The following is a 14,970-nucleotide window of genomic DNA, read 5'->3' as shown; positions in this document are numbered from 1 at the left end:
CAAACGTCTGATGGTGTAGCCGAGGTCTACGCATAGGAAGCTGACGTTACCCCGTAGACTCTCTGAAAAGCCTCACATTTTATCTAAGAATATCTTTCTCTAACATCTCGCTCTTCCAGGCTTTTAATGGGGATGTTGTCAAGAGGTGATTTTTCTGGAAGATGATAAATTTCAGCTCTTGCCCTGAAACAGCAGATGTTGACCCCATCTTTCCCTTCGATTGGTCCCTGGTGAGGCAGCGCTATTGATTTTTTTTTCAGCAGTCTGTTTGTGAGGAATAACGCGGTGATAAATGGCCGACCATTGATTTGCTCTTAATTGACAATTTGGTGAACCGGTTTGTGAATCCGTAGGACTGGTGGGGGACGGAGGAAGATTTGTGAGCAGTTTATAGTCAACAAAAAGTGGGGTCTTCGGTGGGCCAACTCAGAGGCAAATAGGATGGGATCACTTAAAAAAAGCACAAGCAACCTACACCGCTATGGACCAAACAGGTGTGCAAAGTGTCATACCTGTGTTCCTGAGACTGTAAGAGACAAAACATATCGAAAATGGCTACATTTTGATTGGCTATTTTAGCTCCACCCACTTTTGGGCAACTCCCACCACAAATTCACATAATTATGGTTAACTCCAAAAATATTTGGTCCAAGTCATTGAATGAATGTAGCTTCCAAACTGTACGTGTGTCTGCCTCTCGCTGATGCCGGTGATCATGCATTACAGGCATTTTGATCGGCTTTGGTAACACATATTCCCATTCACCGATCACCATCATCATCAAAGTGTACAGAAAACTACGCAGCATGTGGAGAAGATCAACGCCAAACATTTCTATACTTGATTGGAACACAGAAAATTGTTGATCGGAATGTTGGATTTCAGGGTCGTATCTGAAGAGAGAACTCGCCCTAATAGACCTGTTTAGGGGAACAATTGATAATTGCCTTCTGATGACTTACCGTCCCGCAAATCTGATCCATTGGTCGCGTATGGAGAAAATTGTGGCCACAATTCACTAAGCTCATCTCTTGTGTTTAATAACATTTCTGAGCTGTTTTTAGTGTTATCACCATGGTGATAAAGCATTTAGTATTCACTAGACGATTAAACCTCAGGCCATCCTCAAGTTAAGAATTCTGTCTTTAAGTTAAGGAGAGATTTTTAAAGTTAAGGTTTTAATCCTCACAATAACAACGGAATTCTAAAGTTAAGGCTGTTCATTCACAGAGAGGAATGCAAGTGTAGCATGTGTGAGGAGTTATCACCTGGCTTGAGCTGTCGTTAAGGGAAGTGTTACTACAGACTGCTATGTAAAGTGAAGCATTCTGAGCTGTCTGCTTTATTTTTTACTGGTGTATGCAGAAGAGAGAGAAATATACACAGTAGGCACACAGAGAATGAGAGAGAGAGAGAGAGAGACCAAGCATATATATGTATTTACACAGCCACACATACATATACACACACACACACACACAACCAAAGCCTCTCTCTCTCCTTCCCTGGCTGTCCTACACAGGCTAGCTGTAATCTCCTGGCAGCAGGAGGGGTGGAGCTACATCCTGCCTGGGTCTGTTCCTCCCCTCCCTACCTACTGCATGTGAGAATAACTACAGAGGTGATAACTTAAGGACAGGAGTAATAAGATAACACTCTCACTGTGAAAGCTTATCAGTACACCTTAGCAAAGGTGCCCATACACCAGTGACGGCTTCACAGGTTTTGAATCGATTTGATGCTGAAATCGATTCAAATCTGTGTGCAGTGTATGGCAGCCAATAGATCCCTCTGTGATCAAATTAGATCAGAGAGCGATCTATCTGTTGGTCGATCTGGTGGAAATCCACCAATGTATGTCAGCCTTAAAGAGACTCTGTAACAAAAAAAAAGTTCCCCTGGGGGGTACTCACCTCGGTAGGGGGAAGCCTCAGGGTCCCAATGAGGCGTCCCCCATCCCTGTAGCTGCAGGCATTCCAGCGCTGGCTCCCCTGAAGTCTCCGGCAATCCTGGCTCGACACGCTACATTTATTTACCTTTCCAGGCTCCAGCGGGTGGCGCTGTTGCGGCTCTCAGCACGGAGATAGGCGGAAATAGCCGATCTTTGTCGGGTCCGCTCTACTGCGCAGGTGTAGGAGACTTGGGCCTGTGCAGTAGAGCGGAGACTGACAGCGATCGGCTAGTTCCGCCTATCTCAGAGCGGAGAGCTGATACTGCGCCTGCTCTGGAGCCGAGAAGGTAAATATTTACATACGCTGTTCAGAGGGGCACAGCAAGACCGCCGTGGGACACAGGAGGACGGGGGGAAGCCTTGATTGGATCCGGAGGCTTCTCCCACCCGAAGTGAGAACCCAACAGGGGAACTTTTTCTCTTTACAGGTTTTCTTTAGGGCAAGCTTCTTTAGTGAATTACAGTAACACTTAAAATACCGATCGATGTGTGGTGATAAATTTTCACTTAATACAATAACATTTCTATAGCGCTTTTCTCCCATAGGACTCAAAGCGCTTAGGCTCTCTCAGATTCAGTAATTGGTAGTAGGATGAAGTATTCACTCAACAAAAGTTATATTTCTGCAAATGCCAAACTGAACAGGTGGGTTTTCAGTCTGGGTTTAAACACATCCAGGGATGGGGCTGTCCTGATCTGTTGAGGTAAGGAGTTCCAAAACGTAGGGGCAGCATGACAGAAGGCTCTGGGACCAAAAGTTTCCAAGTGGACTCTGGGTATGACTAGATTATTAGAACCTGTGGATCTGAGATTGCGGGGATTGCTACGCAGCTGTAACATTTCTTTCATGTATCCAGGGCCCAGATTATGTAGTGATTTAAATGTCAGTAGGCCGATCTTGAATAGGACCCTCCATTCTATAGGTAGCCAGTGAAGGGAGTGCAGGACTGGCGTTACGTGGCAGTGACGGGGTTGGTTGGTTAGCAGTCTGGCAGCAGTATTCTGTATTGCCTTATTATCACCAGCCTGATCTTAGTGAATTTAGGCCATTGTTCCGTTAAAAAGCGGAATATAACCCTGCATTTCAACTTTGCTCTAAAACATTATTTACAGCATATTATATGCAACCAGCATTTTTTTTTACTAGACCAGCATTGGAAAGGTTAAACACAGAGGTTTAAAATTCAGTGGAGAGATATGCAGAAGTTCAGATAGATACATTTAACTACATTGGCCTCAATTCACTAAGCTTATCTCCTGTCTTTAATAACTCTTCTAGAGTTGTTACCATGGTGATAAGGCATGTAGTATTCAGGAAACATTTTACCTCAGGCAAGCCTAAAGTTAACTCTTCTGTCTTTAACCACTTGCCGACCGCACACTCATAACGTGCGTCGGCAAAGTGGCAGCTGCAGGACCAGCGACGCAGTACTGCGTCGCCAGCTGCAGCCTAATTAATCAGGAAGCAGCCGCTCGTACGAGCGGCTGCTTCCTGTCAAATCACGGCGGGGGGCTCCGTGAATAGCCTGCGGGCCGCCGATGGCGGCTCGCAGGCTAGATGTAAACACAAGCGGAAATAATCCGCTTTGTTTACATTTGTACGGCGCTGCTGCGCAGCAGCGCCGTAAGGCAGATCGGCGATCCCCGGCCAATCAGCGGCCGGGGATCGCCGCCATGTGACAGGAGACAGCCTGTCACTGGCTGCACAGGACGGATAGCGTCCTGTGCAGCCGGATCTCCAGGAGGGGGCCAGGTAGGAGAGGGAGGGGGAGGATTTCGCCGCGGAGGGGGGCTTTGAGGTGCCCCCCCCGCCACCCACAGCAGGCAGGAGAGATCAGACCCCCCCAGCACATCATCCCCATAGGGGGGAAAAAAGGGGGGCGATCTGATCTCCCTGCCTGCACCCTGATCTGTGCTGGGGGCTGCAGAGCCCACCCAGCACAGATCACTCAAACCAGCGCTGGTCCTTAAGGGGGGGTAAAGGGTGGGTCCTCAAGTGGTTAAGTTAACTCTTCAATCCTTAAAATAACTCCAGAGTTAAAGACAGGCTGTTTATTAACTGCATGTGAAAATAACTACAGAGGAGGTAACTTAACTACAGAGGAGGTAACGTAAGGAATGAAGAGATAAGATAACTCTCTCTTATGTGGAGGTAAGTTTTCTCTTGCCTTATTATCTCCAGCATGATCTTAGTGAATTGAATGTAACAAGTGATAAATGTTACACACTCTTTGGCTGTCCTCCAGCTCCTTTTCAGTCAGAGAGTGAGTCACATGCCACACTTAGATACATTTATGTAAGCAAAATGTATCTATGTCAGCTTTGGATGTGTATGCAGAAATCTCCAGGAACTTTAAAGCTCCTTGTAACCCTTCCAATGCTGGTCTAGTAAAAAAAAAAATACTGTATATAAAAGAAATCTAAATATGGATGAACTGTCACCATCATAGCTTGCAATGCGGACTGGCTGAAATCGCTCCAAATGTCTCGTTTTGTCCTGTTTATCCTGAGCTTCAGATAAATGATCTGCAGAATCTGCGCTGTATTTCTTCTGGGCTTCCGACTGTAGATTTGGGGATTTATACAATAAATCCTTTCATAGAGTAATAAAAGAAAAATTAATCCCGTGTTTCAGATATGAGATTTAGTTGTCAGAATCTAGATTGTAATTTCTGCAGACAGACCCGGCTACAGCGCTTATCTGCTGTCCCTCCGATGTGTTTATACCAAATTTACAGGAGATTTACTGGCCAAATCGCATCAGTCGTCTTTCAGCTAAACTTCTACAATCAGGAGACACACTGTGCAGCCTGTGACAAGTAGAGAATTGATCTCCTATGCTACGCACTCTGACACCAAACTGTACTCTATAAAAGAGTAGGTCAGTGTTATACTGTACATACTGGAGGTAGCAAGGATCGACACACGCTGCAGCTAGATTACTATCAGTACAGGCACAGAGTAACAGCTTATACCATACACACTGAAGGCAGCAGAGATCAGCCCACGCTGCAGCTAGTTTACTATCAGTACAGGCATAGAGTAACAGCTCATACTGTACATACTGGAGGCAGCAGAGATCAGCACACGCTGCAGCTAGTTTACTATCAGTACAGGCACAGAGTAACAGCTTATACTGTACATACTGGAGGCAGCAGAGATCAGCACACGCTGCAGCTAGTTTACTATCAGTACAGGCATAGAGTAACAGCTCATACTGTACATACTGGAGGCAGCAGAGATCAGCACACGCTGCAGCTAGTTTACTATCAGTACAGGCACAGAGTGACAGCTTATACTGTACATACTGGAGGCAGCAGAGATCAGCACACACTGCAGCTAGTTTACTATCAGTACAGGCACAGAGTAACAGCTTATACTGTACATACTAGGGGTAGCAGAGATCAGCACACACTGCAGCTAGTTTACTATCAGTACAGGCACAGAGTAACAGCTTATACTGTACATACTGGGGGTAGCAGAGATCAGCACACACTGCAGCTAGTTTACTATCAGTACAGGCACAGAGTAACAGCTTATACTGTACATATTGGAGGCAGCAGAGATCAGCACACACTGCAGCTAGTTTACTATCAGTACAGGCACAGAGTAACAGCTTATACTGTACATACTGGGGGTAGCAGAGATCAGCACACACTGCAGCTGGTTTACTATCAGTACAGGCACAGAGTAAGAGCTTATACTGTACATACTGGGGGTAGCAGAGATCAGCACACACTGCAGCTAGTTTACTATCAGTACAGGCACAGAGTAACAGCTTATACTGTACATACTGGAGGCAGCAGAGATCAGCACACACTGCAGCTAGTTTACTATCAGTACAGGCACAGAGTAACAGCTTATACTGTACATACTGGGGGTAGCAGAGATCAGCACACACTGCAGCTGGTTTACTATCAGTACAGGCACAGAGTAACTGCTTATACTGTACATATTGGAGGCAGCAGAGACCAGCACACACTGCAGCTAGTTTACTATTAGTACAGGCACAGAGTGACAGCTTATACTGTACATACTGGAGGCAGCAGAGATCAGCACACACTGCAGCTAGTTTACTATCAGTACAGGCAAAGAGTAAAAGCTTATACTGTACATACTGGGGGTAGCAGAGCTCAGCACACACTGCAGCTAGTTTACTATCAGTACAGGCACAGAGTAACAGCTTATACTGTACATACTGGAGGCAGCAGAGATCAGCACACGCTGCAGCTAGTTTACTATCAGTACAGGCACAGAGTGACAGCTTATACTGTACATACTGGAGGCAGCAGAGATCAGCACACACTGCAGCTAGTTTACTATCAGTACAGGCACAGAGTAACAGCTTATACTGTACATACTGGGGGCAGCAGAGATCAGCACACACTGCAGCTAGTTTACTATCAGTACAGGCACAGAGTAACAGCTTATACTATACATACTGTGGGTAGCAGAGATCAGCACACACTGCAGCTAGTTTACTATCAGTACAGGCACAGAGTAACAGCTTATACTGTACATACTGGAGGCAGCAGAGATCAGCACACACTGCAGCTAGTTTACTATCAGTACAGGCACAGAGTAACAGCTTATACTGTACATACTGGGGGTAGCAGAGATCAGCACACACTGCAGCTGGTTTACTATCAGTACAGGCACAGAGTAACTGCTTATACTGTACATATTGGAGGCAGCAGAGACCAGCACACACTGCAGCTAGTTTACTATCAGTACAGGCATAGAGTAACAGCTCATACTGTACATACTGGAGGCAGCAGAGATCAGCACACGCTGCAGCTAGTTTACTATCAGTACAGGCACAGAGTGACAGCTTATACTGTACATACTGGAGGCAGCAGAGATCAGCACACACTGCAGCTAGTTTACTATCAGTACAGGCACAGAGTAACAGCTTATACTGTACATACTGGAGGCAGCAGAGATCAGCACACACTGCAGCTGGTTTACTATCAGTACAGGCACAGAGTAACAGCTTATACTGTACATACTGGGGGTAGCAGAGATCAGCACACACTGCAGCTGGTTTACTATCAGTACAGGCACAGAGTAACAGCTTATACTGTACATACTGGGGGTAGCAGAGATCAGCACACACTGCAGCTAGTTTACTATCAGTACAGGCACAGAGTAACAGCTTATACTGTACATACTGGAGGCAGCAGAGATCAGCACACACTGCAGCTAGTTTACTATCAGTACAGGCACAGAGTAACAGCTTATACTGTACATACTGGGGGTAGCAGAGATCAGCACACACTGCAGCTGGTTTACTATCAGTACAGGCACAGAGTAACAGCTTATACTGTACATACTGGGGGTAGCAGAGATCAGCACACACTGCAGCTAGTTTACTATCAGTACAGGCACAGAGTAACAGCTTATACTGTACATACTGGGGGTAGCAGAGCTCAGCACACACTGCAGCTGGTTTACTATCAGTACAGGCACAGAGTAACTGCTTATACTGTACATATTGGAGGCAGCAGAGACCAGCACACACTGCAGCTAGTTTACTATCAGTACAGGCATAGAGTAACAGCTCATACTGTACATACTGGAGGCAGCAGAGATCAGCACACGCTGCAGCTAGTTTACTATCAGTACAGGCACAGAGTGACAGCTTATACTGTACATACTGGAGGCAGCAGAGATCAGCACACACTGCAGCTAGTTTACTATCAGTACAGGCACAGAGTAACTGGAGGCAGCAGAGATCAGCACACACTGCAGCTAGTTTACTATCAGTACAGGCACAGAGTAACAGCTTATACTGTACATACTGGGGGTAGCAGAGATCAGCACACACTGCAGCTGGTTTACTATCAGTACAGGCACAGAGTAACAGCTTATACTGTACATACTGGGGGTAGCAGAGATCAGCACACACTGCAGCTAGTTTACTATCAGTACAGGCACAGAGTAACAGCTTATACTGTACATACTGGGGGTAGCAGAGCTCAGGACACACTGCAGCTAGTTTACTATCAGTACAGGCTAAGAGTAGCAGCTTATACTGTACATACTGGAGTTATCAGGACACACTGCAGCTAGCTTACTATCAGTACAGGCACAGAGAAACAGCTTATACTGTACATACTGGAGGCAGCAGAGATCAGCACACGCTGCAGCTAGTTTACCATCAGTACAGGCACAGAATAAGAGTAGGTTCACACTTATTTTAAAAACGCATCTGTGGCTCCGTTTTTTGGCCTGGATCAAAAACAGAGCCACGGATACCACTGTTAAAAATAGCAGCAGTCTTCACTCGTTCAAAACGGATCCATGTGCGGTGTGGGGATACCCGTTTTGAAAAACTGAACGGAGGGTCCGGATACACGGAGGGGTAGTGGCAGGCAATGCAAAAAGCGTATCTCCCCCTACACAGACACAGACGGAGATCCTGATTTGCCTACTGCCTGCTCTCCTCAGGTGTTTCCAGGGATAGGCTAGAGGGGGGGAAATGAAAATGAGCAGAATTGATAAACCGTGTCCATTGCTCCGCCCCCTCGCCCGTGATACTTCGCCCACCGCATTAGCGGGAGGAGTTGATTGGTCGGCTGTTTACAAGACAATCTCTGCCTGTTAGTAGAGGCCTAAGCGAGGCGATTCTGTATATTTATTTATCGTATTTATTTCATGTGATCGCAGAGGGGGGCGTATTACGGCCGCAAGATTTATGCTCCACATCGCGTTCTCTGTCATCTGTTTAATAAGCTGATAGTATAAATATTCAGATATTCCGTATTCCCCGCCCCTCGCTTAAAGGGGCCGCCTGTTAATGACGCCAGATTTTAATTATACAAAAAGGCCAATTGAGCTTTCTCCGCAAATGAGCAGAATGTGTCAGCTTGTAAAATGCTCGCTGTCTCATTTACGGCGGCTAGTAACGCTGTCTTTCTTTGTTCGTTTTTCAACGCTTTTGGCTCTCTTTGTCGCCCATTTGTGAATTATTCGCCATTAAGGAGACACTGAAGCAAAAAAAAAAATTATGATACAATGATTTGTATGTGTAGTACAGCTCAGAAATAAAACATTAGGAGCAAAGACATAAGTCTAATAATGTTTCCAGTACAGAAAGAGTTAAGAAACGCCACTTGTTATCTATGCAAATTGCCATTGAGCTCCACGACTTTCAGGACGCGTTTCCACTTGAGCGGAAACCGCTGCGAATCCGCAGAGTTTCCCCGCAGGCGAATAGTGCGGGGAAACTGCCATAGGGTGCAATGGTAACGCCGGCCGAATCGCTACCGCTAGCAATTCGGCCAGCTTTTCCATCCGAAGGCTGCGGATCCCATAGCCGTGCATGGGATTTGTGTGCTTTCCTAGCAGACCCGGAAGAGCCCCACTCTAATGGAATCGCGCCCTTAAAGTCACAGAGACCTCTGTGTTCTGAAGGCTGTTATCTTAACTGTATTGTTTTTTCTTTTGCAGAGAACAGTTCAGGACAGGTCAAAAGTTCACTGCCTGTTCTGCAAAACACATTTAGAATGCTGAGTAGTGTGTAAACTGCAAATATTAGAGAATCATGCAATGTTATTAAAAAACACTATATAACTGAAAATACAACACAGTAACCAAGCAGCTCAGGGGGACCCAAACTACTAGGAATGTATAGGGGGATAAAAGGAACCAAAAAGCCCTCCTACTAAAAAAGCAAAGCTTGGTGAAAATACAAAAATGAGAATAGTTTTTTGCTACTAATGTTCTAGTAATTATCCGTACTACACATACAATTCATTATATCATAATTTTTTTTTTCGCTTCAGTGTCTCTTTAAACGGGCGCGCTTTTGGATATAAGTGACTTAGAGGCTGACTCCACCCTCCTGGCATAGTTGATATGTTGGGACTGGATAGAGGAATAATCCACTCGCTAAATGCAGTTTGGGCCTATTCACACTGGGGATTGCAAAACGCTAGCAAATTCGCTAGCGTTTTGCAATGGTTTTTTTCACGATAAATGCATCTTTTTTTTATTGGGCATTTTTGTGAATTTTGAGCGATCGTGATTCTTATTTTTTTTTTACAGTTCTATTGCGATCACTCTAAAATCACAAATCTGCTGTCTTGTCCCATCATGCTTGTACAAGCTATTGAGTTCGCCATTATGCTTGCTGCCAGATGATTGGTAGACGCATCAGAATGTCACGTCTGTGAGCAGAGCTGGATTTAGCAATAGGCACTGTAGGCTGGTGCCTACAGGCGGCCAGTGTGTGAAAGACTGATCACCAGCCGCCCCAAGCACTCCCTTTCTCTCCCTCCCTCCCTCTGCAAAGTGCGAGCGGAGGATATAGGAAGAGACTCGCCTACTTCTCACATTCCTGCAATGACAGCTCTTTTCCACAGTGCCGGTGCCCCGCATCCTCTCCATGGTTACAGGTGCGTCACAGGTGCAGGTGCGTCACATGACAAGAGATGTGCCGGAACATCATCGCAGGAATGTCAGAAGTAGGTAAGTAAGTCTCTTCATATACGCTCCGCTCGCTTTGGAGGATGTAACTGAATGTCCTCTGGATCGTTGGCAATCTGTGGGAGGGATCATTGTATTTTTCATATTTCCTTTTTTTAAGTAGAGTGTCCCTTTAAGTAGCCCCCTCCCCAATCTCCGCCCCTCATCAGCTTGTTGTTGTGTTTTTCCTTCTCCCGGTATTTACGACCACTTAATCTCTGCAGGCAGCTCAGAACAGATTTATCTGCCAGTATTGATCAGACCCGGCCTGATAGAAGTTCAAGCTCAACAGGTCGCGGTCTCTGACCCTGAAATAGGAAATGAATCTCGATTCGATGGAGTGATATGGAGGCAGGGCAGGAGAGCGAGGCCATGGGCTTTGCCGCCGGGGGGAAATCAATACACAGCGCTAATGATTCAACGTTTATAGGGCAGCTGCCATTTTAATATTACAACAAGTGTTATATGGGAAAGGGGGGGAAGGGGGGGCGGCGGCACGGAATATATTTCTTACGCTGCTTTTTCTCCAGAAAAAAAAATGATAAAAAATGTTGTAAGTGAGCGGCGGCCATTATGGGTAATTTATGGGATTCATTTAAGCCACTAATTTAAAACTCCTTACGAGAAGAATATTATGGGGAGCGATGGAGACCGGTCATCTTTATATCGCAGCCGCGAATTAAGATGTGTGCGTGATTTATTTACGAAATTAGAGGGAATTAGCTGCGGCGGGGGATTCTGGGATAAATCTTTAGTCTTAGATTATGTCTAGTTTACAGAGCTTGCTTTTGGTGCAGTCAGCGTACAGCCAAAAGGTGTAGATTTTTTCTAATAGTGCGGGTAAAGTCTTCAATCTCTGTCACGTTTTTATTGCTGTCTGTCTCCACATTCAAATTCAAAAGAGCTTTACTGGCATAACCAAGATACGTACAGGCATTGCCAAAGCAACAAAAGAACAGGTGTGAAAGTTTATTTATGCTCCTTTCAGTCTGTGGCATGCTGTGACGTAGTGTGCAGCGATTGTCACTGGTCATTCCTCCTCAGTCTGTGGCATGCTGTGATGTAGTGGGCAGTGACTGTCACTGTGGATACCTCCTCTCAGTCTGTGGCATGCTGTGACATAGTGTGCAGTAGTTGTCACTGTGGATTCCTCCTCTCAGTATGTGTCATGCTCTGACATAGTGTGCAGCGATTGTCAATGTGGCTTCCTCCTCTCAGTCTGTGGCATGCTGTGATGTAGTGTGCAGTGATTGTCAATGTGGCTTCCTCCTCTCAGTCTGTGGCATGCTGTGACATAGTGTGCAGCGATTGTAACTGTGGATTTCTCCTCGCTGTCTGTGGCATGCTGTGACATAGTGTGCAGTGATTGTCACTGTGGATTCCTTCTCTCAGTCTGTGGCATGCTGTGATGTAGTGTGCAGCGATTGTCAATGTGGCTTCCTCCTCTCAGTCTGTGGCATGCTGTGACGTAGTGTGCAGCGATTGTCACTGTGGATTCCTCCTCTGTGTGTGGCATGCTGTGACATAGTGTGCAGCGATTGTCACTGTGGATTCCTCCTCGCTGTCTGTGGCATGCTGTGACATAGTGTGCAGCGATTGTCACTGTGGATTCCTCCTTTCAGTCTGTGGCATGCTGTGACATAGTGTGCAGCGATTGTCACTGTGGATTCCTCCTCTCTGTCTGTGGCATGCTGTGATGTAGTGTGCAGCGATTGTCACTGTGGATTCCTCCTCTCAGTCTGTGGCATGCTGTGACGTAGTGTGCAGTGATTGTCACTGTGGATTCCTCCTCTCTGTCTGTGGCATGCTGTGACATAGTGTGCAGTGATTGTCACTGTGGATTCCTCCTCCCAGTGTGTGGCATGCTGTGATGTAGTGTGCAGCGATTGTCACTGTGGATTCCTCCTCTCTGTCTGTGGCATACTGTAGATTGAGAGACACATGTCTAGAAATGGTCCTACATTCCCTGATAACGGAATAATGTTTATAGCAGCCCTGCCATCTCTCTTTCCATATTTATTGATAGATTTGGATGAAGGTCGGTTGTGTATTGATTTTGACAACCTTGAGGACCTTTCAATAATTACTGGCAATACCGGCGTTCCAGGCGGGAGGCGAGGGGTTGCTCCACCTACAAGGACACCTCTGACACTTCCAGACTCTGGGATGTATTTCACAATCACTGTCTGCGAATTAAAGAGGACCTGTGGTGGAAATTACATAATGAATACAATTGCTTATTGTTTTACAGTATTAATTTATAGATGATTTAGTCAGTGTTTGCCCATTGTAAGATCTTTCCTCGCCCTGATTTAAACTCGGAAATTTATCACAGGTGGTGACAACTTTAGTCCTGTCAGGGGATCTCTGCGGAATGTTTGTTGTGCGTTCCGAAGCTAGCAGAAATAGTGAGTCTGCAAACCATCCAATGAATCTATGTGTGTGTAGTGGAGTTGGAGGGCCGGTTCCCATTGGTTGATAGTTTTCATATTTATTGATAAAGAGAGATGGCCCAAACGGTTCCAGGCGAACTTTCGGTGGTTCACGTTCGCAAGCGAAGGCGAACTTTTGCGGAATTTTGATTCGCCCCCATAGTGCGCCATTAGGGTCAACTTTGACCCTCTACATCACAGTCAGCAGGCACATTGTAGCCAATCAGGCTACACTCTCTCCTGGAGCCACTCCCCCCCCCCCCCCTTATATAGGGCAGGCTCCGCCGGCCATTACACTCACTCGTGTGCCTGCTATAGTAGAGAAGGGACAGCTGCTGGCAGACTCTCATAGGGAAAAATTAGTTAGGCTCTTGTAGGCTTGTTAGCTTGCTCCTGGCTGAATCTTATTGCTGTAATGGCACCCCACAACAGCTCTTTTGAGAGCTAATCTTGTTCTTGTGATCTCTTTTTTTTTCTGTGTGTCCCACTGACACTTGTGTTGCATAGACAGCCTTGGTAATTCATACTGTGTGTGTGCCACTGCCAGGCCCAGCACATTCAGTGACTACCTGTGTGAAAGGTGCACATTGTAATACCCATTACTGCATATACCTAGTACCTATTTGTGTTTAGTGAACCCACCTCATCACTGCATATACCTACCTTTTGTGTTCAGTGAACCCACCTCATCACTGCATATACTTATCTTTTGTGTTTAGTGAACCCACCTCATCACTGCATATACCTAGCTGTTGTGGCAAGTGGTGTCATCATTGTCCGCCATAACAGATTCTTGTTAAAGGATTTAAAGTTAATTAACCACCCTGGCGTTCTGATTAAATCGCCAGGGTGGCTGCGGGAGGGTTTTTTTTAAATAAAAAAAAAACTATTTCATGCAGCCAACTGAAAGTTGGCTGCATGAAAGCCCACTAGAGGGCGCTCCGGAGGCGATCTTCCGATCGCCTCCGGCGCCCAGAATAAACAAGGAAGGCCGCAATGAGCGGCCTTCCTTGTTTTGCTTATATCGTCGCCATAGCGACGAGCGGAGTGACGTCATCGACGTCAGCCGACGTCCTGACGTCAGCCGCCTCCGATCCAGCCCTTAGCGCTGGCCGGAACTTTTTGTTCCGGCTACGCTGGGCTCAGGCGGCTGGGGGGACCCTCTTTCGCCGCTGCTCGCGGCGAATCGCCGCAGAGCGGCGGCGATCAGGCAGCACACGCGGCTGGCAAAGTGCCGGCTGCGTGTGCTGCTTTTTATTTCATTAAAATCGGCCCAGCAGGGCCTGAGCGGCAGCCGCTGGCGGTGTTGGACGAGCTGAGCTCGTCCAGACCGCTCAGCTGGTTAATTTCAAATACAGCAAGCCCTCCAAAGTCCTCCTGTATTGTTGTTATTTTTGGTCACTACCTCGGGACGTGCATGCCATGCCTGCTGCCTTCCTTGGATGTGTGGTAGCCGTTCCTGCTCCTTTGCCCACAGCGTGCCTGCTGCCTTCCTTGGATGTGTGGTGGTAGCCGTTTCTTAGGCTCCCACTACAGACCGGATTCAAACCCTGATTCCCGGCCATTACCCGTGGTCACTATGCTACTGAGAAAGTACCATAGAAAGTTTCACACAGTTTAATGAAAGGCAGACTTGCCCTCCATAACACATTCTTGGCTAATGTGTTCGAATTGATTTGTCTTCTGCTGGGTCAAGGGTCCATCTGACCACAGTTGCCTGGTGTGCAAAGCACAGTCAGGGCAGGTACATTACTTATACAGCATGGGTCTCAGGCTCACACTTCGCACCGGAATCGAACCCTGATTCCCCGGCCATTACCCACTGGTCACAATGGCAGACTTGCCCTCCAGAACAGATTCTCGTGAAAGGCAAGTGGTTTCATCATTGTCCGCCATAACAGATTCTCGTTAAAGGATTTAAAGAGAACCCGATGCGGGGTTCTGGGAATTAAATCCCCATACAGAGGCTGGGTCTGTCTATAGAGCCCAGCCTCTGTTGCTATATAGATCGCTCCTAAGCCCCTGCAATACCCCATAACTCACAGCCGCGCTGTGCGGCTGTGTTTACCTCTCCTCTGTCAGTCTCGGCTGCTCCCCCGCCTCCTGCATCGCTCCGGT

At 46.6% G+C, this 14,970-nt stretch overlaps 1 long non-coding RNA gene across 4 annotated transcripts in view; it reads left to right on the top strand.

Moving 5' to 3' along the window:
• LOC137527965 (uncharacterized) overlaps positions 1-14,970 on the top strand; it is a 285,924-nt gene that overhangs the window by 239,573 nt on the left and 31,381 nt on the right. The window contains exon 6 of one of the 4 annotated variants that reach the window (XR_011023247.1): positions 727-1,096. The exons of the other annotated variants lie outside the window; for them this stretch is intronic. This is a non-coding gene — a long non-coding RNA (uncharacterized lncRNA). Of the gene's footprint in view, positions 1-726; positions 1,097-14,970 lie in introns of those variants that run through there. 4 annotated transcript variants of the gene reach the window in all.

This window comes from Hyperolius riggenbachi, chromosome 8 (assembly GCF_040937935.1).
Source record: "Hyperolius riggenbachi isolate aHypRig1 chromosome 8, aHypRig1.pri, whole genome shotgun sequence".
Classification (NCBI taxonomy): domain Eukaryota; kingdom Metazoa; phylum Chordata; class Amphibia; order Anura; family Hyperoliidae; genus Hyperolius; species Hyperolius riggenbachi.
The sequence above is the reverse complement of the archived record's forward strand: the minus strand, read 5'-3'. Positions and strand labels throughout refer to the sequence as shown.